The 27516-nt window shown below is 50.6% G+C and overlaps 1 long non-coding RNA gene across 1 annotated transcript; it reads right to left on the bottom strand.

Annotated features, from left to right (window-relative positions):
- Nucleotides 1-12861: 12861 nt before the first annotated feature.
- Nucleotides 12862-13859, bottom strand: LOC147850511 (uncharacterized). The gene is made up of 2 exons (XR_015531692.1): nt 13373-13859; nt 12862-13250 (listed from the first exon to the last, which is right to left on the bottom strand). It is a non-coding gene; the product is annotated as an uncharacterized LOC147850511 (long non-coding RNA).
- Nucleotides 13860-27516: the final 13657 nt, after the last annotated feature.

Raw genomic sequence — 27516 nt, 5'->3', positions numbered from 1 at the left:
GAGAAGTATCTTCTCTCCGGGGTCAGGTGGAACGATGTTCCGGAATCGACCACCCAGGTCGTCTCATCGCCGGCTACGTTTAGTTCACATTCTTCGGTGATGAGCATGATTTCTTCCTCACTTGCCGCGAGTGCCGTTGTTCCTTTCCGGTCCTGCCCTCGCCGATCCGGACCTCTCCGGTCCGTGGCTCCCCGGTATGCACCGTTTCTCTCCGGTGACTTCTTCGAATCGGTGTCGTCGGCTCCGTTGTCCTTTCGGTAATGCCGACAATTCTTCCGGAAGTGCCCCGGCTTCCCACAGTGGAAGCATGTTGGCCTTCCTCTTGACTGCGACCGGGTCCCCGACTTCTCCCGTCTTTGCGGACTCCGGTTCCACTGTCTTCCCCGTTCCGATTCGGTAAGCAGCGCCTTCGAGTCGGAGACCGGTTCTTTATCTCTCCGACGCGCTTCTTCGTTCAAAATACTTGTCTTTACCGTTTGTAGAGACAAGTTATCTTCGGTGCAGGAGGTGCTGAGAGTCACCACCAAGTTCTCCCAGCTGTCCGGCAATGTACACATCAGGATGATGGCTTGCATTGCATCCTCCAACGGGAACTTGATCGCCGCAAGCTGGTTCACGAATCCCATGAACGTGCTTACGTGTTCCACCATACTCTCGTCGTCCCGGTACTTGAGGTTCACTATCTTCCTCATCAGGGAGGTCCGGTTCAACGCATTCTTCCTCTCATAGAGGCCCGACAGCTTCCGCCACATCTCATATGCGTTGGTGTCGTTCGCCACATGCTGTAGAACGCTTACATCGACATATTGTCGGATCGTCGCTACGGCTTTCCGGTTCAGGAGCTTCCACTCCGACTCAAGTACCCCCTTCGGTATTTCCGACCTGTCAATCGGTTCGTACAGGTCCCGAACAATCAGAAGATCCTCCATCTTGATCTTCCAGTCGGCGTAATTCTGCGCATTCAGCACCATCATGCCCGGAGGCCCACTACCGGCGCCTTCCATTTTCTGTGTTACCGTCGCTCTGATACCAATTTGTTGCAATTCCGTGCTCGGCCACAACCGAGGAACAGGATCGATTCGCAGAAAACGGGAAATACAAGAATGCACGAAGAACAACAGAGAGAAGAGCACACAGGATGTTTACGTGGAAAACCCTAAATGGGAAAAAACCACGGGAGTCCTCTAACTCCAACTATCACTATACACAGAGATGTACAATGGTGAGGCTACAAGGCAACAACCTTGAGCTCGCTGTCCTCGCCACAGGCGGCGGTATTACACAGAGGCAACGACCTCTTCGTCTCTCACTCTCTCTCTCGGCTGCTCTCACTTCTCATGAAAAATGAGCAACAACATAAAACTGTTTGCCCTAAGTCATATTTATACACATATGACTTTCGGGCTATTTACAAATATAGCCTCAAGGGCTCTTGGCAAACATATTCACAAATATGTCTCCGCATCCGGATCTCTCTCCGGGTACATTCATCATCCGGTTCCGTAACCGGGGTCTTCATCATCCGGTTCCGTAACCGGGGTCTTCATCATCCGGCTCCGTAACCGGGGTCTTCATCATCCGGTTCCGTAACCGGGGTCTTCATCATCCGGTTCCGTAACCGCAACCGGGCTTGCCGTCATTCATCTCCGGACATCCCATCCGGAGGGACCGAAATCCCAACAATATTCTATAAGGGAAATCGAGGAGTATCTCTGTCCGAAAGGACAGAGAATTAATGTGATGTAAACGGGTGAAACGACCTCCCTCCTTGAGCTATAAAAGAGAGGGAGACGGGGGAGAGAAGATATTGCACGCTAGAAGGAACGAAGTGCTGTCAGACTGGGACCGAGCTCTTCTTCTCTGTCGTTCTCCATAGCTTTCTTTTGCGCAGGTTCTCAGGAGGCTGATTCTGCTCCGTGGAACGCCCATGCGCTTCCGGCAGAATCTCCATCTTGCTCTCCTGTGTGCGTGGGTGATCAGGCGTCGGCATCCACCTCGCCGACCTGATCGGCTGTAACCGTTCGAGTCGTCTACATACATACTCTAGTGTTCTCAACTCGCGTCTCCTGTGTTGTTGTGCCGCGTCCCCGTGCGCTTCTTTGTCTATACGTGAGTGAGCGTCTCTCTCTCTCTCTCTTTCCTCACCTATTCCTCGGTCCAAGACCCCAGTGGTCCCGCCTTGTTCTCCACGCACGCGTGTAACAACGCGACATATTTGGAGAACCCGACGTGAACAAGCGGCAGAGGAGTAGAAGATGAGGGGGTCGGACCTTGCAGAAGCCATGGCTTCGGCTGTAGACCGTATAGTGAGTGCGCGCGAAGGCACCGACGCCCTTGATAGGGCTATCGAGGCGGTTTTCTGTACGATCGGTCGGTTTAGTGGGAAGGATGCCACGAGCTACTTGGCGTCCTACCGGGCTGAGATGGTAATGAGGGACATTCCGGAAGAGAGGCGTCTAGCCGGATTCCCTCGAGTGGCGATGCCGGGTATCCATACGGAGGTGCTCGAGGTATGGGCCGAGAGCCGGACCTGGGAGGAGTTCGAAGGTCGGCTCCTCGAAAGATACGGGCTTGAAGATGCGCTTCGACTTTCGAACCGGGACTTCATGGAATGGATGGAGACCCCCGACAAAGGAAGGAACGCGTCAGTGCTCCTTCGGGAGTTTGAGGAACGCTTCGCGCGCCTCTCGGTGCTTGACCGGACCGTTCTGGACACAAGCCGTGTCCTATTGTTTGTTAAGTCGGTTGACGAGCAGGATCGGGAGCAGGTAGGCCTCCTATTGGAGACTGATGACGAGCTGACGGCCGACTGGGCCATGGTGAAAAGGGTCTGTGGCCGTTTCGACAAACGGCGGGAATGGGTTGACAAAGGATCGACAGGGGCGGGCTCAGTCGCAGCAAAGAAGCTCGAGCCAACACCACCAACGCGAAGGGAAGAGACCCGAGATTGGCTCGAGACCGGGTCGGCTTCAACCGGCATGGTCAAGGGCTCGTCCGGGGGAGCAACTCTAGAGGAGCTGACGCGGATGGTAAAGGATCTCCAGATTGCCCAGGCACGGAGGGATGGTGGCGAACAGGCCTGTGACCGACGACCTCTGGCTGAAAACAGGTGCATGTGGTGTGACGCGGTTGGGCACATCCAGAAGGACTGCGGGGACTTCGCCGAGGCAATGAGAAGCAACGTGGTGTACCTTTGGAACGGTCGGGCAAGGGGGTATGAAAAGGCTGATGGAGGAGGCGGCGGCTCGTCACACTGAGACCGTCCACTACTCGACGTCAGTTGGTATTCGGGTCGGAGGTGGCGATGCCCCGAAGACGAACAAAGCCGGGTTCTGGCTGACGATGCTGGAAGGCCTCGCCGGCGCACGACTGAGGAAAGAAGAGGTGGACCGCGCGGAAAAACGGGCCCGGGAGGTAACCGGGTGGAGTGACCCTGTGGATAAAAAGACGGGCTTCGTCGAAGCCGCTTGTCAAAACTACGAGGCTCTGGTGGAGGACAAGCGAGTAGGGAAAACCGGAGGGGCCGGGCCCTCACAGCGATATGAAACTCAATTCGGGCAAAGACGGAATGAGGCCGTTGTAACCGGCGCCCAGGATAATCCCAAGAAGGGCGGGTACCGGCTGGGCACAGAAATCGAAAGATCCACGGACCTGCGAAAGGTCCTGGAAGAACGAATCCTCGACAGCAAGGTGGAGCTATCGCTGAGGGAAGTGCTCGGGATCGCCAAGAAGGAGTTCCACGACTCCATCGTAGACTTGGTGAAGAGGAAGAGGCTGTCGACGGAGACCGAACCGGAGAAGGCGGTGGAGGTGCGGACAACGCACATAGAGGACATGGCGCTGGAAGACGAGTTGGTGGAGAGCCACTATTCGAGGCCGCACTGGGCCAGAGCAACCACGGAGACCCCCGTGAAGATAGGAGATGTTCATGAACCGGTGGTGGCGTTGGTGGACCACGGTTCAGAAATCAATTTGATGTCCATGGACTTCTATAAGAAGGGGAAATGGCCGATCAACACCAAGCACGGGTGGAAGATTCGGGCAGCGACGCGTGCCACCGAAGAATTGCATGGAGCCTGCCCGAATGTACGAGTAAAGATTGGCGATGTCGAGATTGACCATCACTTCTTTGTGCAAGAGACGTCCTCAAATCCGGTTATACTAGGAGAATCGTACATCACGGCAGCACGAATGGAGACCAAGGTGCTGGACAACGGCTCGGCCTATGCAAGGGTCAAGAGCCAGGATGGGCGTCACTCGGTCCAGTTCCTGACGGTGAGACGGAACCATGAGAGGAACCGCGAGACCCTCGGGGGCGAAAGCCGGGAGGATTTTTGAAGAGGGCTATCAAGGCGTGGGGCCGCGATAGTCCGAACAATCCGGGAAAACCCCACAAGTGTATGATAGCGAAGAAGACCTGTGTTATAAGTAGGGAATTTTGGTTCTCCGACAACGGAGGGTGTGCGATAGTCGACGTTGTTGGCCGGAAGAAGAGAAGGGCGGAGGAGCGACTTCGGGCATGTGGCGTCCTCGACCTCGGAGAAGAAATCAACGGAGCCGTGGAGGCGGTCTCTTTCGACGATACCTTGGGGGAGCTGCGGGAGGTAGTCGGAGGAGTCCTTAAAGAGGACCGGATGATTCCGGTATGTTCGGAAAAGATGTACGAAGTCATCGCGGACTTCAGTAGAGGGCTCGAGTCGGATCAGATGGCCCGGGTGGACACAAGGTACAAGACTGTGGACCGGAAGGTGAGGCCAGTCGCGGCTCCCTTGTAGGAGGGCAGCGAGTTGCGAATAAAGGGGGTTGCGTCGGACCCGAGTTTACAAAATCCGGCCCGCATAGGACACACGTTCACTGACATAACGCCGCGCGAGCTCAAAATCGGTGGGGGCGGCTTCCTACTGATGGCGGAAGAGGACCGTTTTCGGGGAATGCTCGGAAGGCACGGGAAGGCTTTCACATTCTCACCGGAGGAGATCGGGTGCGTAGACCTGAAAGTCGTGGAACCAATGGTGATATTCACGATACCACATGTGCGGTGGAGTCTCAAACCGATTCCAGTACCCAGAGCTCACATCCCGAAGCTGATGGAGCTGTTAAAGCAGAAGGTCGAGATGGGAATCCTCGAACCGTCGAGTGCCCCATACTCGAATCGGTGGTTTACTGTGCCGAAGAAGGACGGCACGTTGTGTTTTATTCAAGACCTGCAGCCGGTCAACAAGGTGACCATTCGAAATGCAGGAATCGGACCGACAATAGACGAGTTCGCGGAGGCCTTCGCCGGAAGGTCGATTTACTCGGTCGGTGATCTCTACTCGGGGTATGATCAGTTCCAGCTTGCCATAGAGAGCAGGGACATCATGACAATGTGAACTCCTCTCGGCCTAGTACGAATGTGTACCCTGCCGCAAGGAGGGACGAACTCGGTGGCTCACATGGTGAACGCTGTCGTAGTGTATTCCACACACTACGTGAAAACCATAAAATAATATATCCGAATTTAGATACATATGAATAAATAAATAATATATCAAAAGAATTTATCACGTGCATAGGGCAAGATTCGAACCATGCACCTCCACGTAGAAAAACCCCAACTTTACCATTGTAGTAACTTATCTTTAGTGTTATAAATATAGATTTAATACGTATAAGACCTTTATTTACACATACCTTTATTAAAAGGTAAAAATCATGTATTCTTTAGAGTGTGAATATTTTATTTACACGTGACATTAAAAGTGACTCATGCACATCTAGCGTGCACGAGCCCTATATTTAGGAAATGACAAAACATCACATGCACATTTAGTGTGCATGGGCACTTTAGGTGAAAAAGCATGAAGCCATGCTTAGCCTCTTCCATCTTTATATAAGGAGGAGAAAAATATGTATATGGTTGTTGATTAATATACAAGGTGGGATCAATCTAATATATTCGTGGGATTCACGAATTTTGCCATCTAAATTACTCTTATAATCTAAATATTGTTTTAAAATACACAAAACTCGTGGGATTCACGAGATTACTATCTTACTTCTCTTCCTACTATTCATAACTAGCCTTAAGTTGTATTCCTCTTCCTCCTAGTCCAAAACCTCTGCGGTTCCCACCCGACTCACGCAACGATCCGGAGCCGAAAGGCACGACACAGCTGGTGAACCCGACGTGAAAACGGGTGGCAAGGAGATGGAAAATCAACAAGAGGCTAGCAACATGATGATGATGTTCGAGCGCATGCTACAAGAACAACGCGCGATGTCGGAGATAGCGGCCTCAATGGAGCGGCTCGTGCAACGAAACGGGCAATTCAACGGGAAAGACGTGTTGCGGTATCTTCGGGATTACAAGGCGGAGATGCTACGGTGCGGAATATCGGAAGGACTGCAAGTGACGTCCTTCAACCAGGTGGCGACCGACGGGCTTCAAGCAAGCATTCATGGGCTACGACAGCAAAATCCGACATGGGAGGCGTTTGAAGTAGATCTAAAGAGGACGTTCGCCATCGAGGATTCCTCCAAGGCGACGCGAAGGGGATTCGAAGATTGGGTGGAGACGCCGGACAAGGGATTGAAGGTCGTTGATGTGTTTTCGGCATTCGAAAGCCGGTTCGGGAGGTTGTCCGCGAGAGATCAAGCTATCCTCATACCGGACAAGGTGATCATGTTCTTGCGAGCCGTGGACGTCCGGGACCGGAAAGATCTCGAAGTGCTCTTGGAGGACACGACCACGGAGAGCGGCCTCACCGAAACATGGGAAAGCGTGCGGGATATCGTCGCGCGATACACGAAGAGGGGGCAATGGCTTGCCGACGAGGAAAAGAGGGTTTCGGAACCGATTCCGAAACCGAGAACCGGATTGGAAGACCATCAACTGAGGGCTCGAGAGACTACAACCGAGAAGGGGATTGATGCATCTACGGTGGAGCAACTATTGAAGGAGATGGAGAATCTGAAGATCGCGATGGTGAAGAAGTCGGATGACCGCCCCACAAGCTCCAAGTATACGGACCGACGGTGCATATGGTGCGATAGCGCCGAACACGATCGGAGGGATTGCGACGAGCATAAGGAGGCGCTACGGCGGGATCTCATCTACTACGAGGGAAACCGGATTCATTCGATGGACTCTCGGAAGCCACTCCGACCGAACTTCCGGAAAGGCGGCATGAAGAAGGTGCTCGAGGAGGAATTGGCGGCGAGAAGCAACTATGCGACAACCGCGGGAATATGTGTCGGGGAGTCATCGAGAGCAAAGACGTCTTTTTGGCCGGAAGTTCTAGAAAACACCGAGAAAATCGACTCCAACGAGATCCGAAGCACCGTGGAAGGCGTTCAGGAAGCTACGGGATGGGAGTGCCCTGTCGACAAGAATAGCGTATACGCCCTGTGTCAATTGCATAAGGTGTATGTGGACGAGAAACGACGACGAACGGAGGATGCGGCTGGTCCATCGAAGATACCGGAAAGCTGGAACTCCGGAGGTAAGGGAAAAGAAAAGTCGACTCCGGCATTCAAGCTCGCCTCGGACATAGAACAACAAACCGACTTGAAAAAAGTGTTCGAGGAAAGAATCTTGGATAGCCGGGTAGATTTCTCGCTTCGGGAGCTACTCGGAATAGCAAAGAAGGAGTTCCACGATCTTCTCGTAGATCTCGTGAAGCGAAAAAGACAAAGTACAGAGGAAAATGCTCCAAGGGTGAATGCGAACACCATTTTAATGAACGACACCGAAGTGGAGGACGAAATTCCGAACTCCCACTATACAAGGCCACATTGGGCACGCGCGACTACGGAAACTCCGGTCCGAATCGGCAACATCAAAGAAACCGTGCTAGCATTGATTGATCACGGATCGGAGATCAACTTGATGTCCAAGGAGTTCTACCGGAAGGGGAAGTGGCCTATTAACACCAACCATGGATGGAAGATTCGGGCGGCCACCAAAGCAACGGAAGATCTATTTGCGGCTTGTCCGGATGTGACGGTGAAGATCGGGGATGTCGAGATTGACCAAAATTTCTTCGTGCAAGATGAGGTTTCACATTCCGTCATCCTCGGCCAACCCTTTATCATGGCATCACGGATGGAGACGAAGGTGCTCGATAGCGGTGCGGCTTTTGCGCGAATTCGGAGCCAAAACGGTGGGAAATCCGTCCAATTCCTAACGGTGCCGGCAAATCACGAAAGGAACAAGAGGGAACTCTTGTCCCAAGTGAGAATGGATTTTTAAAGCGGACTGTTGCGGAGTGGGGAAGTGATAGTCCGAGAAGCCCTGATACCCCACACAGGAGAAAACTCTCGGAGCAAAACATGTACGAATCGGTCCGGATGGGGCATCTACTTACACGACCGTAACCGGAGGATTGAAGAAAGGATACCGACAAGTGGAGGATAAGTTGCGGTCGGCATCAATAATAAAAGAAGATGAAGAAATCGTGGGGATAGTCGAGGAAGTGTTCTATGGGAGCACGCTACAACGACTTGAAGAGCTTGCGGAAGATAAAAGCAAGGGAACCGGGTAGTCCCGGTGGAATCGGTCGAGATGTACGAGATCATTGCAAAAATGGAGCCGGATACGCTCCGTAAAGAAGAAGCAATGGTAAGTACGAAATACAAGACCGTGGAGAAGAAGGTGAAAGCGGCCGCGGGACCACTACTCGCCGATAGCGAACAAAAGAGGAAAGAAGTCTCAGGAGATCCGACACTTCGGAAGTCCGTGGATATCGGACATGCCTTCACGGATGAGACCCGGAAGAAACTTCGGATCGGTGGAGGTGGGTTCTTATTACAGAAAGAAGAAGAACGGTTTCGCGAGATGTTGGAGCAACACGGCAAAGCGTTTGCATTTACATCAAGGGAGATAGGGTGCGTCGATCCGAGAATAGTGGAGCCGATGGTGATCTTCACGATTGACCATGTACCGTGGAAACTGAAGCCGATTCCAGTGCCACGAGCGCATATTCCGAAAGTCATTGACTTGCTCAAGGAGAAGGTGGCGATGGGGATTCTAGAGCCATCAACTGCTCCGTACTCAAATCGATGGTTTACGGTTCCGAAGAAGAATGGGTCACTCCGATTTATCCAAGACTTGCAACCGGTGAATAAGGTCACGATCCGGAACTCGGTAGTCGGTCCGATAGTGGACGAATTTGCGGAAGCTTTTGCCGGTCGTGCGATATACTCCATCGGAGACCTATACTCGGGGTATGACCAATTCCAACTAGCCGTGGAGAGCCGAGACATCACAACCATGCGAACACTGATAGGATTAGTCCGAATGTGCACACTACCACAAGGAGCGACAAACTCGGTTGCTCATATGATGAACGCGATGAACAAGGTGCTTCGAGACTGCATTCCGGAGATAACGATGCCGTTCCTCGATGACATTCCGATGAAAGGATGTGCGGTCGAAGAAAAAGATGAGACTATGGATGATCGGGGATGCCGAAAGTTCGTGGTCTACCATATTCATGCTTGCGAGAAAGTGTTGCGAAAGCTAGAAGATGTGCACCTAACACTTTCCGGGGAGAAATCGGCATTCGGGCAAGAAGAAATATTGGTGGTCGGACATCTATGTGGGCCCTACGGCCGAAGACCGTCACCAACAAAGATCGATGCGATTCAAGCTATGGAGGAAGTATGCGAGTCAACATCCGAAGTCCGAAGGTTTCTCGGTGCATGTGCATTCTATCACATATGGATTCCGCACTATGCACATATAGTGGACCCGCTCTACCACTTGTTGCGGAAAGGTAAGAAATTCGAATGGAAACCGGAACACACCAAAGCCATGAAGAAATTGAAGAAGACACTTCGGAGGGCGGAAGCACTTAAGAAGCCGAGCTACGACCGACCGATCATAGTAACGGTTGATACAAGTCCAACCGGTATCGGGTGGGTCATCAATCAAGCCGACTCGGATGGTTCGCGGTATCCGATCCGATTCGGAGCAAAGGTTCTCAACGAAAGGCAACGTGGATATGCACAAGTCAAAAGAGAACTGTGGGGAGTCGTGTCGGCGATAAAATCGGATTGGGATTATTTGATCGGAGCCGAAGTGGTGATCGAGACGGATTGTCTTCCGATACTCGGGATGATGCGGTGTTGTACGATACCAGATGTAGCTATACTAAGGTGGGTTGCATATGTCAAGTCGCTTAATCCGGAGGTTCGACACATCTCGGGGAAGGAAAACGCGGTAGCGGATACGTTATTAAGGGCTCGGTTCGGAGACGACATAACCGAATCGGATAATGAAGAAGTTTCCGAAGACTACTTCGCGTCGGAGCACATATGCCGAGTGACGCCGGACCTGGCAATGCTCAGGTGGATAGCGTACATCAAGTCTCTGAATCCGGAAATACGACACATTTCCGAGAAAGACAACGCCATGGCCGACATGCTTTCAAGGGCGAGGTTTGAAAACGACGGCGGCATGGTTTCAGAGGACGAGGAAGTCGGCGTGGACTTCTTCGAGGCGGCTCACGTAACCACCGGCAAGGAATGCTCTCCAATGCTTAACGATTTCGACGAGAGCAAGTACGACGGGGAGTGGCTGCAGATCGGCGGGTTCTTGAAAACAATGACACCGGACGCGGCATGGACAACGGACGAGGCCAACCGGATTCGGAAGAAATCCTACCGATTCTTTCTCCGGGACGGATACATATGGAAGCACCCGAAGAAGAGGAACGGCATCCCGCTCCGAGTGGTGGCGAAGAAGGAGGAATAGGAGGATTTGTTGGCGGCGTTGTCGTGAAGATTTTCGGCAATAGTGTGAAAATCCCATAAAACGTACGAAATCGAGTATGAATCACATAATACAATAATTGTGAAGATAACATTTTTTATCTAAGTACAAAAGGATGGACGTTTCGAATGCACTTTATTACACGAGAAACGGACAACTAAATGTCAAGATATGAGGGTATAAAGTTTGTAAAAGGAAAGGAGAAAATTGTGAGATATCCCACATAGGCACGACAAATACAGTTCTCATCATATATAAGATGGAGCAAAAGATATTATCTTTGTGTCTATGTGTGGAGCTAGAGAGTTCAAGGTAACTTGAACTAAGAGTGGAGGTGGGCTAGCTACTCGTAAAGGGTTTTGGCCAACCAAAACCGGACCGACGATGGAGCCGGTGATCCGACGGTATCCGGCGACGACATCCGGCGAACCGGCGACTAGATAAATAAATATATAAATATATATACATATTTACATATACAAGTAGGGCAAGTAAGGATTCGAACCTTGCACCTCCAAGTTAAGAGTCAATTGGCTTACCATTAAGCCATGCTATTTAGTTAAAATTATATTTCTATCATTGTACTTTTACATGTAAATTCTCATACATGAGAACTAAAATGAGTGACATGGTTTTCATGCAACACATGTAATACATAAGCGCCAAATGGCAAACATGCAATTTATGCATGTCTTGTACCCTCACATGCATCATATGCATGAGAGCATCTATAAAAGAGGGAAGGGGGAGGAGAAAAAACACGGTTTTTTTTATGAAAATTAAGACGAAGAAATTCGTTATCAAATTGATCGTGTAACTTGTTTCTTAAATCTAAAGTTAAAAGTTCAATCAATCTCTCTCAATCGTGTAATCTCAACTTCTCTCTTTCCCAATCTATCTTAAGTACTTTCTGTTGGTAGACAGGTCCCTCCGGATGGGAAGGGAGAAGAACAGTGCCGACGAACAAACTCGGCCGAGGCCGAAACGGTATGAACCGGATGGGGAGAACCCGACTTCGGAGAGTCGGATGGTGTAGGCACGGTATGAACCGGATGAGGAGTACCCGACTGCGGAGAGTCGGATGGTGTAGGCCAAAAGACCTTTTCTTACATAAATTGAAATTTGAATTCTCTCTCTCTCTCTCTCTCTCTCTCTCTCTCTCTTCTCCTCCCCTACTACTCTCTTTTATACTATTCTTTAGTTACCATACTATTTACCCTAACTATCCAACCGCCGAAGGTTATACGCTCGCACTCCTCGCTTAGGCCATACGGCCCACAAGTACTAAAGATTCGACATATCACATGGAGGTTCATTCACCGGAGATAGGAACCCACAATGGATCTGCATCGACAATGTTCGGGCAACCATCTAGTGAAGAGTTCCCTCAACCCACGGTAATGACGTCTGCAGCGATGGCATCGGCTACACCGACCCCTATCAAGCGTAATAGTGCGAATAAAAGACCACAAAAGCGTGCTCGAGATTATATTCTCTCTCCATCACTCATCAACTCCACTCCTGATACTAAGGTTTCCAATACTAAGGTATCATCTTCTAATACATCATTTTGCTCAAAATACTTAGAAGAATATAAAACTAGAGTATTCGTCGAATTTAAACAACTCTTCAAAAGAAAGAAACAAGCCAAAAATACCCATAATAGGATGTTGAACTTATACTCTCATGAATTAACCCCTAATAGTCTTAGAATTCATCCCCCCAAGCTAAAGATAGATCATGAAGAAATTAACAATAGCATGCATAAGGACTTTCTAACCCTCACTAATCAATATAATAAAGATCTAACAAGTAGTTATATTAAACATCTAGACTTACTAGTGCACTCCTATACTAAAACCCTAGATAATTTCCCTAATACCGTTAGATCGGATCTACATAACTTTGCTAACATCCTTCAAGAACCCCAACATTTTGAGGATGTATCATCATATGTTGAGCCGGCTAATTTTCAAGAAACGATTAATACGTTACTACAAGATTTCGGCTCTAAAATCCTAAAAATGTGTGATGATTTTGCACTAAATCACAACATTGATGATACACTTAAGAGAACGGCCACGGAACTTAGAGATAAAACAAGAGCACAAAATAGATATGAAAACCCTAATATTAGAGATATAGACATTACAATGTATGAAGGGGAAGAAGAAAATGATAATGAAATGTTTTATGACAGTCCCTCGTACATTGCTCCCGTAGAAGCCGAGATAAATAACACTAAAGATTCTGTCCCCCATACTATTAACCTAAATAAAAATTCTAATCACACACCCACACCCAACCCCAAAAAGAATCTAAACTTTACCCTAAACCCTAATCCAGAACCTAAGTCTAACCGAAACACTAACTCTAATTCCAAAAATACCACTAACCCTTTTCCTAACTCTCACCCTAACCCAAACCACCGCTCCAATAATAACTCCAAACAAGCGCAACGTCCTCGTCATCGAGCATCTAACCTCCTTTTCACCTGCAACACCGCAACTAATGAGGTTAAACAAGCATTTAAACCTTATCCCAACCATGGAGGGCCTCAAGTTCTTTTTCATAACCCAAACTTTGCCAATAATGAACCGCACCATTCTCGCTCACCACAAGCTTTCGCAACGATAGGCCTCGGTCATCTCCCCGCGCATATAAGTCCTCCGGCTCCTAACACCGTCCCCGAGCTCCATCCACCATACTATCGTCAACCGCACCTGCCAAACATTACAAGACAACAATTTCAACACTCTGTTACGAATCAAAGCCGCCAACAAAACTTCCCGCCGCCGCCCCTTCTCCGCCGTACACATGGTACGCCCTACAATAATTGGACATCACAGAAACGTGATCCACTGCACAATAACCAGCAACATGTCACGGTTGATCGCGGCCTCTTTCATCAATCGTTCCCCCCCCCTATTGTAAATGAGTATGGGACTGTGTTGGACAGCCATCTCGTGCACCCTCCCCCCTCCCTACATGGTGCGTTATTTGGGACTGCGCAAGGCAGCCAACACACATTCGCGCCGCCCCTCCTTCCCACCCCTCATCCATGCTCACAACAGCCTCACCAACAACGTTTTCAGAACCCTAATTACTCCCATTTCTTTGTTCCCTCCTCACATCCCCCTTTGTCTTCATATGGAGGCAGCCTCTATGAACAAATGCCTCCTCCCCTCCCCTCTCCCTCTCAATTATTTCCATATCTCATACATGCCCCTGCATTACTTCCCGATAATCTAACTCATGCCCCCCCCTATTTTGCCCCTAATTCACATACTACCCCTCCCCCTCCTTTATCTAATTTTCATTCGTCCCCCCCACTTTTCTTTACCCCATTTGTTGAAACCCCCCCCTCTAACTCATACTCTACCCCTCCCTCGTATCTTAATAAACCTCCTTCTTATTATCCCCTCTCTAATATAAAAACCCCCTTCACCCACCACACCACCCCTCCCTCCTATCCTAATCATAAACATTATAGAAATACACCACACTCCACTAATCCTCCCCCTACCACACACCATAGGAACCCACCTTCTAGCCGACCAAAAAACGACTAGCACGGCGTGCTAAGCGTGTTAACAAACACTTTAGACACGCCGTGCATCCTTGTAGACGCCTATTTTATCTTCTTAATAGGACCACCTCCACCCCAGACACTTTTATGTGGTTAGGTAATACAAATACATCTTTCCCCTTCCGCCCACGCCATAAAAAATCCAATAGTAATAGACTACGAAAAAAGTTTTGGAAACCACTTAGTGCTACCCTTCGAATAGAAAGTAAAATTCACAATTTATCTAAACACCCCCTTACAAATAATGAAACACAATTACTAAGCTTAGGACTCAAATACATTCCACCATCCTCTCTACCTTCCACTAATACTATCATTAAAGAATTTGCCAGTTTAAGTAGATCTTTACGTTTAAAACATTTCTTTAGAGACATGGACTCACCCCCCCTTAATCCATTTAAACTACCAAATCCTAACTGGAATCCACCATCTCAATATCCCCCTCTTGAAAATATTATTAAAAAACATGAAACCCTCCTTTTGTCTAAACTCCAACAACCTAAACCCAAACCCGTTAGGACACCATTTCACCTTCGCACAGCCCTTAAGAGCCTTAGGAAAAACAACCAAATTATCGTTCTTCCGGCTGATAAGAACATGGGAGTATGTGTTCTAGACAAAGATACCTATTATGAAAAAGCTATAAATCACCTCTCGGATACCACCACCTATAGAAAAGTAACCCATTTTCCATTAGAAGAACTCTTATATCGCCTAAATAGTATAGTGCAAAAAAATCTAGGGACACTTTCATTTATCGAAGCTAATTACATACTCCATAAACCTGTAAAGGGATATCAAGTATCTAATATTTACTTTCTCCCTAAACTCCATAAAACACCCATTAGCTTTAGACCCATCTGTTCTTATAATAACTCGATATTCGAGCAAACCTCGAAATGGCTACATTTTCAACTATTACCCATCCTAGTACTCCAAAAACAATACCTAAAAGACTCACACTCACTCATCCAGAAACTAGAACAACTAACCCCCCCTCCTAACAGTTTCATCTTCTCTTTTGATGTAGAATCCCTTTATCCTAGCATCCCCCCTAAGTTAGGACTCAAAGCACTTCGCCATATCATCTCTCCCCATTTTTCCTTAGCCAAGACCAATCTTATCTATACCCTTAGCGCTCTAACCCTAGAGTATCACTATCTAACCTTCGATAACCAAGTATACCAACAAATCAAAGGAACGGCCATGGGTAGCAACTTCTCAGTTGTCTATGCATGCCTTTTCTTATCACACCTAGAAAACTCACAAACCACACCCCATCTCTTCTATTTTACTAGGTACATAGATGATGCATTCGGGGTTTGGACAGGTACGAAACCCCAACTCTTAGACTACCTCAGTTTCTATAGCCTTATGACCAATAACTCTATTAAACTTACGATCCATACATCCCCCACTAGGCTCCCTTTCTTGGATATTTGGATCAATCTAGAGTACTCTAAGTTCTCTTTCAATTGTTTCCAAAAACCATTAAATTCCTATCAATATCTTCCCTTCTCCTCAGACCATCCTATACACGTCAAACAAAATTTTATTTCGAACGAATTAAAACGCTACCTAGTTAGAGAAAGCACACCTATAGGGTACCTAGAAATGAAAAAACGTTTCTTCCTTAGACTCATTAGCCGAGGTTACCCACCAAATTTCATCCTTAAAGCCTTTAATAAACATCCTTTCTCCCTTAGGAATACTCTCATCCATAAGCATAAAAACAAATCTTCCCTTACACCTACCATATTCAAGCTTAGGTACTCTAAAAACTCCCCTAAATTAGGTATCCACTCGTTCTTAAAAGACTTACACACCGACCTTAGCCTAGATCCCCAACTAAAAAACATTCCTAAGCCTTTCATATGTTGGACCAAGTCCAAATCACTCTATTCTTATCTAGTCAAAACTAAATATATTAGATCCCCAAATCCTCATTAAAACATCACACTTACTATTGCTATCATTCTACTAGAACTAAATATAATAGATCCCCAAATCATCCCTTACCATCAAACTCATTAAGCTATCCCTCTCTACATTCACTACCTCCCTAACTCCCACATCCTCCTTTATACACATTCAAATCCCCTCTCATCCATACCCACCACTCCCCTTCACTCTTCTTGCATCTTCCCCTATATAAGCCTCTCACATTTTTGTATATGGTCTTTAGCACTGATGAGCTCAAATAGAGCGAAACATGTTTGCCAAAAGACCTTTTCTTACATAAATTGAAATTTGAATTCTCTCTCTCTCTCTCTCTCTTCTCCTCCCCTACTACTCTCTTTTATACTATTCTTTAGTTACCATACTATTTACCCTAACTATCCAACCGCCGAAGGTTATACGCTCGCACTCCTCGCTTAGGCCATACGGCCCACAAGTACTAAAGAAACGGTATGAACCGGATGGGGAGAACCCGACTTCGGAGAGTCGGATGGTGTAGGCCCGGTATGAACCGGATGAGGAGTACCCGACTGCGGAGAGTCGGATGGTGTAGGCCCGGTATGAACCGGATGAGGAGTACCCGACTGCGGAGAGCCGGATGGAGCCCATCGAGGCTACATTTGTAAATAGCCGAAAAGTCATATTAGTATAAATATGACTTAGGGCAAACTTTTAGTTTTTCTTAGGGAGTAGTAGTGATTCTTTGTTGTTGGTGCAAGAAGAAATCAGAGCACGTAACTGTACAGAGAGAGAGAGAGAGAGACGAGGTCGTTGCCTCTGTTGTAACCGCCGCCTGTGGCGAAGATCCGAGAGCACGAGGTCGTTGCCTCAGTGATCTCACTGTTGTATATTTCTACATAGTGACAGTTTGCAGCTTGTGGGCTGCCGTGGTTTTTTCCCCTATTTTGGGGTTTTCCACGTATACCTCCTGTGTACCATTTCTCCTCTTTTTTTTGTGTCGCGTTTCATTACCTGTTTTTTCTGTGTATGTAAAGAATCTCGGTTGTGGCCGAGCGTTGGACATAAGGAACGTCAAGTTCTCAACACTTTCTCGCCAAAGCTTGTATCGACTCTAAATCCTTTTGGTCCAGAACCCCAGCGGTTCCGCCTCACGATCCGCGCGTAGTGACGGATCTTCACGACATAATTAAGTGGTGAACCCGACGTGAAAGAGGCGGTAGGAAGGATCAAGTCGAGATTAATACTTGGAGATGGCGTCCTCAAGCAACCAAGCAGGAGAGCTCGAAAGGATGATGCTAATCGTCGAGCAAATGATGAGATCTCGGGACAACGACACGAGCGTGGAGAAGGCTGTCGATCGTGTCGTAGAGCTCGAGGGCCAATTCGATGGAAGGAACGTTACGAAGTTCCTTGATGCATATAAGAGGGAGATGAATCAAAGGGACGTGTCCGAGGCACGTCAAATCGCAAGCTTCAAGAGAGTTGTCGCCAACAACATCCAAAGACGCGTCATCGAGCTTCAAGAAGGAAAGACAACATGGTCCGAGTTCGAGAAAACGATACTAGCGGAGTTCGTGACTGAAGACTCAACGAGGATGACTCGACATGCCTTAATGAAGTGGATAGAGAAGAAGAATAAGAAGATGAGCGTCTCGAGGGTGTACGACGAATTCGACCAGATGTTTAGTCGTCTCCCCAATACGGATCAAGTATTGCTTGAAGAGGACAAGACTTTGTACTTCTTGAAGGCTATGGACATAAAGGATAGACGGGAGTTGGGGACTCTTCTCAAAGATGATACCCAAGCAAATGGGCTCATAGCGGATTGGATCGCGGTGAAGTGGGCATGCAATAGGCTCGACAAGCGTCGCCAATGGGTTGATGACACCGACTTGACGGGACCGACTACCACGGAGAAAGCAAGACCGCCGAAAGTAGCTGAGCCGCTGAGACAAAGTAACGTGGAAGAAAAGAAGATTGATGACGACATGATTGAAGAGCTAGCGAAGAAGTTCAAGAAGGTCACGCTAGCCAACATGAATCGTCGGGGCCCTAAAGGAAAAGAACCCTTTAGATGCGTGTGGTGCGATAGCATGGACCACATGAGAAGGGATTGTGCGAGCCTTCGAGAGGCGATTCGACAAAATATCGTATACATGATCTGCTCAAGCGAGACTAGAAGACCCCTACGGGTGAATTTCGGAAGAGGAGGAATGAAGAGATCTATGGAGGATGCCGATGCGACTCATGTGGATGCGATGCACTATGCTGCGTCGGCCGGAATAAGAGTCGGGAAAGACAAGACTGAAGCTGCTAGAGCGGGAGCAAAGTTTTGGACTTCCGTTCTCGAATATGAGAAGAAGGGAAAAATCACATCGAACGAGGTAGAGCTTGCGGACCGAAGCGTGCAAAGCATAACCGGGTGGTCGGATCCGGTGGACGACAACACCATACTCGCAGAGGTGATGTGCGACAACCACGAGGTGTTCGTCGAAGAAAAGAGAAAGAGAATAGAAGAGCAAGGCCCATCTAAAAGACATGAAACAAGGAACGCGAAAAAGAAGGACGATGCGGAGACGAGTCGACCTTTACAATCGGAGGAACGAGAATCAAGCCGAAAAGGGGAGCCGAGCATACGAGTTGAAGAAACAATGCGGCCCGTGAAGGTTGGTGTCGAAGACCCCACTCGGAGGACAAGGACTATACCTACCTATAAGCTAAGCTCGGACATAGAGAAGACGACGGACCTAAAGAAGATTCTCGAATAACGAGTTCTTGATAGCCACGTAACTTTGTCCTTGAGGGAATTGCTTGGCATTACGAAGAAGGAGTTCCATGACACGATCGTGGACCTTGTAAAGAGAAAGAGACAACAATCGGACGAGGAAGAAGAGAAGCCGCAAAAAGCAAAAACGAATGCCATAACGATGGCAAGAGACGAAATCGTTGAAGATATGGTGGACAGCCACTACACTCGACCTCATTGGGCACGAGCGACAACGGAGACGCCGGTGAAGATCGGGGAGAAGAAAGAGACTGTTGTAGCCTTGATCGACCACGGCTCGGAGATCAACCTCATGTCAACCGACTTCTACAAAAAGGGAAGATGGCCAATCAATACAAACCACGGATGGATGATTCGCACGGCAACAAAGTCTACGGAGGACTTGTACGGAACTTGTCCCAATGTCAAAGTCACGATCGGGGATGTGGAGATGGATCAACACTTCTTCGTACAAGAATCGGCGTCGCATCCTGTCATCCTAGGGCAACCTTATATCACATCATCTCGGATGGAAACCAGAGTGTTCGATAATGGAGCAGCCTTCGCATGAATAAAGAGTCTTGACAACCAAAGATCGGTCCAATTCCTAACGGTGCGAGCCAATCATGAAAGGAATCGAGATAGTCTCGGAGGCGAATCCTCGGATTTTTAGAGCGGACTATTGAAGCATGGGGCACAAATAGTCCGAGCAATCACAAGACCCCACAAGAAAGAAGAGTGTGTGGATTGCAAGGAGAAGCAACATGTGTCACACCTAGTGGCGCATGTAAACTAGTACTACCCGACAAGAAGCACAAGCACCGGATACAAGAATTCGAGAAGATGCTGAAAGAAGAGAACATAATAGAAGAAGGGGAGTTCGTGACTCATATTATGGAAGAAGCCTCATTTAACGACACCATCGGCGAAATCGAGGACGTCGTGGACTTGAGCTATCTTCACAACCAATGCGTGATTTCGGTTATCTCCGTCAACATGTACGCTATCATCGATGAATACCGTCGTGGCATCTCGATGAAGGAAGCTGACATCAACACGAAATATAAAACGGTGGATAAGAAGATCAAGCTAGTTGCGGTTCCGCTACCGGAAGATAGCTGGCAAAAGATGAAGGAAGTCGCTAACGATCCAAGCTTAAGAGATCCGAAGAAGATAGGTCATGTCTTCACCAAAGAGACGAAGGGGAAGCTACGAGTTGGAAAGGAGAATTTCCTTCTCCCTGAAGAGGACCGAATGTTTCGCGATATGCTTGAGAGACATGGGAAGGCTTTCGCATTCTTCCCACGAGAAATCGGATGCGTCAACCCAAAGGTTATAGAGCCGATGGTGATCTTCACGGTGCCTCATGTGCCTTGGAATTTGAAACCGATACCGGTTCCGAGAGCACACCTTCCGAAGCTGATCGAGCTCTTAAAGGAGAAGGTGAGTATGGGAATTCTAAAACCGTCGAATGCTCCTTATTCCAATAGGTGGTTCACGGTGCCGAAGAAGAATGGATCATTGCGATTCATAAAAGATCTTCAACCCGTCAACAAGGTGACAATTCGAAATGCCGGAATCGGTCCGAGCGTGGACGAATTTGCCGAAGCGTTTGCGAGCCGGTGTCATGAAGAAAACCGTCCACAAGCGGAATCGGTGCACCGGAGCGTAGGAACCGGCTCTTCATGCACGTGCGCCTTATGTTGTACATAAGAGAGAATTAGGTACATAGAAGATCCTAGGTAGGTAGATTCGGTAGGAAGGAAGTTAATGGGAAACGGCTCCTTTCTTGCCTATAAAAGGGGGGAGACGAGGAGGAGGAGGGGATCGCGGTTAGAGAGGACGAAGTGTTGTCGGGTTGTCGGCCGAAGGCTTCTCTCTCTTCCATACTCCGTAGCTTCTTCCTGTGCAGGTTTTCGGGAGGCTCGCGATGCTCTGAGGAATGCCCGAGTGCTTCCGGCAACACCTCCAACCTACTCCTTTCTTTCTGAGCGTTTATGAACAGGCATCGGCATCTGTTTGCCGGCCTGTTCGGTTGTAACCGACTTCGGGCTTCTTGTTGTTTGTCCTTGTTAATATATATATACATACATTCGTGTCTCTCTACGTCAGTGTCCCACTCGCGTCTTTGTGTCGAAGGGCCATGTCCCTGTGAATCTACGCCCACACGTAGTGGGTCCCTTCCCTTCTCCTTTGTCTCTTGCTCTTCGGTACAAGACCCCCGAGGCCTCGCCTCATTCCACGCATCCGCGAGGAATACCTCGACATCTTGGTGAACCCGACGTGAACGAGGCGGCAGAAGAGCAGAAGATGAAGGGGTCGGATCTTGCGGAGGCCATGGCTTCGGCCGTGGATCGAATATTGAGTGCACGCGAGGGCACCGGCGCCCTCGATACAGCCATTGAGGTGGTCGTCGGTACGATCGGCCGGTTCAGCGGAAAGGATGCCACGAAGTATTTGGCGTCCTACAGGGCAGAAATGTTGATGTGGGACATTCCGGAAGAGAGGCGTCTTGCCGGGTTCCCTCGAGTGGCGATGCCGAGCATCCATGCGGAGGTGCTCGAGGTACGGGCGGAGAGCCGTACCTGGGAGGAGTTCGAAGGCCGACTCCTAGAAAAATACGGGTTGGACGACGCGCTCCGGCTTTCGAAACGGGACTTCATGGAATGGGTGGAGTCCCCCGGCAAGGGAAGAAACGCGTCGGCACTCCTCCGGGAGTTTGAGGAACGCTTTGCGCGACTTTCGGCGCTTGACCGAACCGTTCTGGATACGAGCCGGGTCCTACTGTTCGTCAAGTCGGTGGACGAGCGGGACCGGGATCAAGTCGGCTCCTTGCTGGAAACCGAAGACGGGCTGATGACCGACTGGGTTGCGGTTAAGAGAGTCCGTAGCCGTTTCGACAAACGGCGAGAATGGGCTGATAACGGGGCGGCCGGTGCCGGCTCGGTCACAGCAAGGTGGCTTGAACCAGCACCGCAAGGGCGAAGGGAAGAGACCCAGGAGTGGCTCGAAACCGGTTCGGCTTCGACCGGCATGGTCAATGGCTCGTCCGGAGGAGCAACGCTGGAGGAGTTGACGCGGGCGATAAAGGATCTCCAAATCGCCCAGGCTCGAAGGGAAGGCGGCGAACTGGCTCGTAACCGACGGCCGGCAGCAGGGAACAGGTGCATGTGGTGCGACGAGGTCGGCCACATCCGGAAGGACTGCGGCGATTTCGCAGAGACGTTGAGGAACCGGGTGGTGTACCTGTGGGAAGGCCGGGTGCATGCCAGCGACACCAGAAGGGCCCTAAACCGAAACGACGGGCGAGGAGGTATGAAGAGACTGATGGAAGAGGCAGCGGCCCGACACGTGGAGGCCATCCACTACTCGGCGTCGGCCGGCATTCGGGTCGGGGGCAGCGAGGCCCGAAAGGAGAGCAAAGACGGATTTTGGTCGGCAATGCTAGAAGGCCTCGCCGGCGCACAACTGAGGAAAGATGAAGCAGACCGCGCTGAGAGACGGGTCCGGGAAATAACCGGGTGGAGCGACCTGGTCGAGGAGAAGACGGGCTTCGTAGAAGCCGCCTGCCGGAACTACGAGGCTCTGGTAGAAGACAAACAAGTGGGGAAAGCCGGAGTGGACGGGCCCTCACAACGATACGAGACCCGATTCGGGCAACGACAGAACGAAGCCGGTGGGTCCAGCGCGCAAGATAGCCCCAGGAAGGGTGGATACCGACTGGGGACGGAAATAGAAAGGGCCACGGACCTACGAAAGGTCCTAGAAGAACGGATCCTCGACAGCAAAGTGGAGCTGTCATTGCGGGAGGTGCTAGGGATCGCTAAGAAGGAGTTCCACGACTCCATTGTGGACTTGGTGAAGCGGAAGAGGCTGTCGACGGAGACGGAACTGGAAAGACCGGTGGAGGTGCGGACGATGCACATCGACGACATGGTGCTGGAAGATGAGTGGGCGGAGAGCCACTATTCGAGGCCACACTGGGCTCGAGCGACCACAGAGACCCCGGTAAAGATCGGAGATGTCCAGGAACCGGTGGTGGCACTGGTGGACCACGGTTCGGAAATAAACCTGATGTCCATGGACTTCTACAAGAAGGGAAAATGGCCGATCAACACCAAGCATGGGTGGAAGATACGGGCGGCAACGCGTGCCACCGAGGAACTGCACGGGGCCTGCCCGAACGTGCGAGTCAAGATCGGCGACGTCGAGATTGACCAGCACTTCTTCGTACAGGAGACGTCCTCGCACCCAGTCATATTAGGGGAACCATACATCACGGCGGCGCGAATGGAGACCAAGGTGCTGGACAACGGTTCGGCCTACGCGAGGGTCAAAAGCCAGGACGGGCGCCATTTAGTCCAATTTCTGACGGTGCAGCCGAACCACGAGCGAAACCGCGAATCCCTCGGTGGCGAGAACCGAGAGGATTTTTAGAGAGGGCTGCCAAGGCGTGGGGCCAAGACAGTTCGGACACTCGGGAAAGACCCCACAGCTGTATGATAGAACCGAAACCGAAGAAACCTTGTACGATAGGTAGAAAATTCTTCTTCTCCAACAACGGAGGGTGTATGATAGTCGGCATCGTTGGCCGAGAAAGGGCAAGGGCGGAGGAGCGACTTCGAGCGTGCGGAGTTCTCGGCCTGGACGAGGAAATCAGCGGGGCCGTGGAGGCGGTCTCCTTCGACGACACCTTGGGGATGCTGAGGAAGGTAGTCGGAGAAGACCTTAACGAAGACCGGACGATACCGGTATGTTCCGAAGAGATGTACGAAGTCATCGCGAACTTCAGTCAGGAGCTCCGGTCGGATCGGACGGCCCGAGTTAGCACGAAGTACAAGACTGTGGACCGGAAGGTAAGGCCAGTCGCGGCACCCTTACCGGAGGGCAGCGAGTCCCGAATCAGAGGGGTTGCGTCGGACCCCAGCTTACGAGATCCGGTCTGCATAGGACACACCTTCACCGACGGGACGCTCCGGGAGCTCAAAATAGGTGGGGGCGGGTTCTTACTGCCGGCAGAGGAAGACCAGTTTCGGAGAATGCTCGAAAGGCACGGGAAAGCCTTCGCATTCTCACCGGAAGAGATCGGGTGCGCAGACCCGACAATCGTGGAACCGATGGTGATATTCACGGTACCGCATGTGCCGTGGAATCTCAAGCCGATTCCAGTACCGAGAGCTCACATCCCGAAGTTGATGGAGCTATTGAGGCAAAAAGTCGATATGGGCATTCTCGAACCGTCGAGTGCCCCATACTCGAACCGATGGTTTACCGTACCAAAGAAAAACGGAACATTGCGCTTCATTCAAGACCTACAGCCGGTCAACAGAGTGACCATTCGGAACGCAGGAATCGAACCGACCATAGACGAGTTCGCGGAGGCCTTCGATGGAAGGTCGATTTACTCGGTCGGTGATCTGTACTCGGGGTACGACCAGTTCCAGCTAGCCGTGGAGAGCAGAGACATTACGACAATGCGAACTCCCCTCGGCCTAGTGCGAATGTGTACCCTGCCACAAGGAGGGACCAACTCGGTGGCCCACATGGTGAATGCAATGAACAAGGTACTGAGGGATTGCATCCCGGACATCCCCATGCCATTTCTAGACGACATCCCGATCAAGGGGTGCCTGGTGGAAGAGAAGGACGCAACACTCAGACCGGACGGATGCCGGCGATTCGTGGCAACACACATCGACGACTGCTAGAAGGTGCTACAAAGGCTAGAGGATGTGAGGCTCACCTTCTCCGGGGAGAAATCGGCCTTCGGGCAATCAGAAATCCTGGTGGTCGGACACCTATGTGGACCATATGGCCGGAAGCCGTCTCCGGCAAAGGTAGAAGCCATCTCCGCGATGAAGACTGACTGTAGCTCGGTTACGGAAGTTCGGAGGTTCCTGGGGGCATGCGCATTCTACCACATATGGATCCCGCATTACGCCCACGTTGCGGAGCCGCTATACGGGTTGCTAAAGAAAGGGCGAAAATTCGAGTGGTGAGACGAGCACACAGAGTCAGTCTGGAAGCTGAAGGAAGCTCTGGCGGCAGCACCGGCACTCCGGAAGGCTGTCTACGAGAAGGGTACCCCGGTATACGTAACGGTGGATACGAGTCCGTCCGGGATCGGATGGGTCATCAACCAAGAAGACGAGGACGGCATTCGGTTCCCGATCCGATTCGGCGCGAAGGTCCTCAGTGAGCGACAGCGAGGGTACGCCCAGGTTAAACGCGAACTCTTGGGTATCGTTTCGGCAGTAAAGGCCGACAAAGACTACCTGATCGGGACAGAAGTGATTATCGAGACGGATTGCCTGCCAATTCTCGGCATGGTTTCTGGATGCGCGACACCGGACCTGGCGATGCTCAGGTGGATAGCGTACATCAAGTCCCTGGACCCGGAAATACGGCACATTTCCGGAAAGGACAACGTCATGGCCGACATGCTTTCAAGGGCGAGGTTTGATGACGAGGGCAGCATGGTTTCGGAGGACGAAGAAGTCGGCGTGGACTTCTTTGAGGCGGCGTACGTGACGACCGATGGGATGAGCACTCCGGCACTTAACGGCTTCGACGAGAGCAAGTACGACGGCGAGTGGCTGCAGATCGGTGGTTTCTTGAGGACAATGACGCCAGATGCGTCATGGACGAGAGATGAGGCCAACCGGATCCGGAAGAAAGCATACCGATTCCTTCTCCGGGACAGATACTTATGGAAGCACCCGAAGAAGAGGAACGGCGTCCCGCTCTGGGTGGTGGCGATGAAGGAAGAACAGGAGGAGCTGCTGACGGCCTACCACGACAGCCCTTGGGCTGGACACCGAGGAACGTGGGCCACGTTCGAGAAGATAAAGGGGAAGTACTGGTGGCCGGGACTGTACCGGGACGTGCATCGGTTCGTGACAACTTGCGAGAGCTGTCAGATGCACTCCATAGTCCGACATCGGGACGGGCTTCACCCTACGTACCCTCCGACCATCCACTTCAAATGGATGGTAGACCTAGTGACGATGCGGATGGCAGTAGGACAGATGCGGTATCTGGTCTTGGCTCGGGAAGATCTGACGAACCATGTGGAAGGCCGGGCCCTTCAGAACAAAACGACCGCAGCCGTATGTCGGTTCCTGATCGAGGACGTGATATGCCGGTACGGGTGCGTCGGGAAGATCGTGGCTGATCGCTGGGAGTTGGACGCCGAAGAGGCCGAGGAGCTGTTCGACCGGCTAAGAGTCAAGCTCTCGCTTACCACTGCGTACAATCCGGAGGCGAATGGAAAGGTGGAGCGCGGACACGGACCGATCGTCAAGGCATTAGTTCGGGCATGCGGAGGTCAAGTCGGGAATTGGCCGCAGCTACTGCCTTACGCGTTGTGGGCTGACCGAACTACGCACAGTTCGGTAACCGGATTCATGCCGGCAGAGCTCATGTTTGGGCAGAAGCCGATCATGCCGATGGAACGTACGATCTTCTCATGGGCAACCGTGGACTGGAGAGACGAGATGAGCCGGGAGGAACTATTGGCGGCGCGCATACATCAGCTTGAGCGAAGGCCGGAGGTCGTGGAGCAGGCTGCGGGAAAGCCTCGGGAAGCAAGGATGAGGAACAAAGCTCGGTTCAACCGAACGCACCGGCTCCGACCGAAGAAGATCGAGGAAGGCGACTGGGTGCTAGTCTACGACAACAGCCTCGACAACCAGCACTGAGCGACACGGAAGTTCGCAAGAAGGTGGTTCGGGCCTTACGTGGTACAAAGCACCAACGACAACGGGACGTACCATCTGGCGGAACTCGACGGCACGAGAATGGCGATACCGGTAGCTGGGAAGCGGATCAAAGCGTTCAAGAAGCGTCACGACGACGAGCCGGATCCGCTTAACCTGGACCGGGACGACGAACGATCCGAAACCGAGGAAGAACCGACAGGCGGGGAATGAAGGCTGGACCGGTTTTCTCCGTCCCAACTCAATTTGGCGCATGCCGGTGGATGCGCTGTTAGGTGGGGGCGGATGTCGTGAAGAAAACCGTCCACAAGCGGAATCGGTGCACCGGAGCGTAGGAACCGGCTCTTCATGCACGTGCTCCTTATGTTGTACATAAGAGAGAATTAGGTACATAGAAGATCCTAGGTAGGTAGATTCGGTAGGAAGGAAGTTAATGGGAAACGGCTCCTTTCTTGCCTATAAAAGGGGGGAGACGAGGAGGAGGAGGGGATCGCGGTTAGAGAGGACGAAGTGCTGTCGGGTTGTCGGCCGGAGGCTTCTCTCTCTTCCATACTCCGTAGCTTCTTCCTGTGCAGGTTTTCGGGAGGCTCGCGCTGCTCTGAGGAATGCCCGAGTGCTTCCGGCAGCACCTCCAACCTACTCCTTTCTTTCTGAGCGTTTACGAACAGGCATCGACATCTGTTCGCCGGCCTGTTCGGTTGTAACCGACTTCGGGCTTCTTGTTGTTTGTCCTTGTTAATATATATATACATACATTCGTGTCTCTCTG

The sequence above is a fragment of the Azolla caroliniana genome, unplaced genomic scaffold (assembly GCF_043228905.1).
Source record: "Azolla caroliniana isolate FFs.n. ecotype wild unplaced genomic scaffold, voAzoCaro1.0.p SCAF_21, whole genome shotgun sequence".
In the NCBI taxonomy this organism is placed as follows: Eukaryota; Viridiplantae; Streptophyta; class Polypodiopsida; order Salviniales; family Salviniaceae; genus Azolla; species Azolla caroliniana.
Note: the sequence above shows the minus strand (reverse complement) of the source record. Positions and strands in the feature narration are given on the sequence as shown.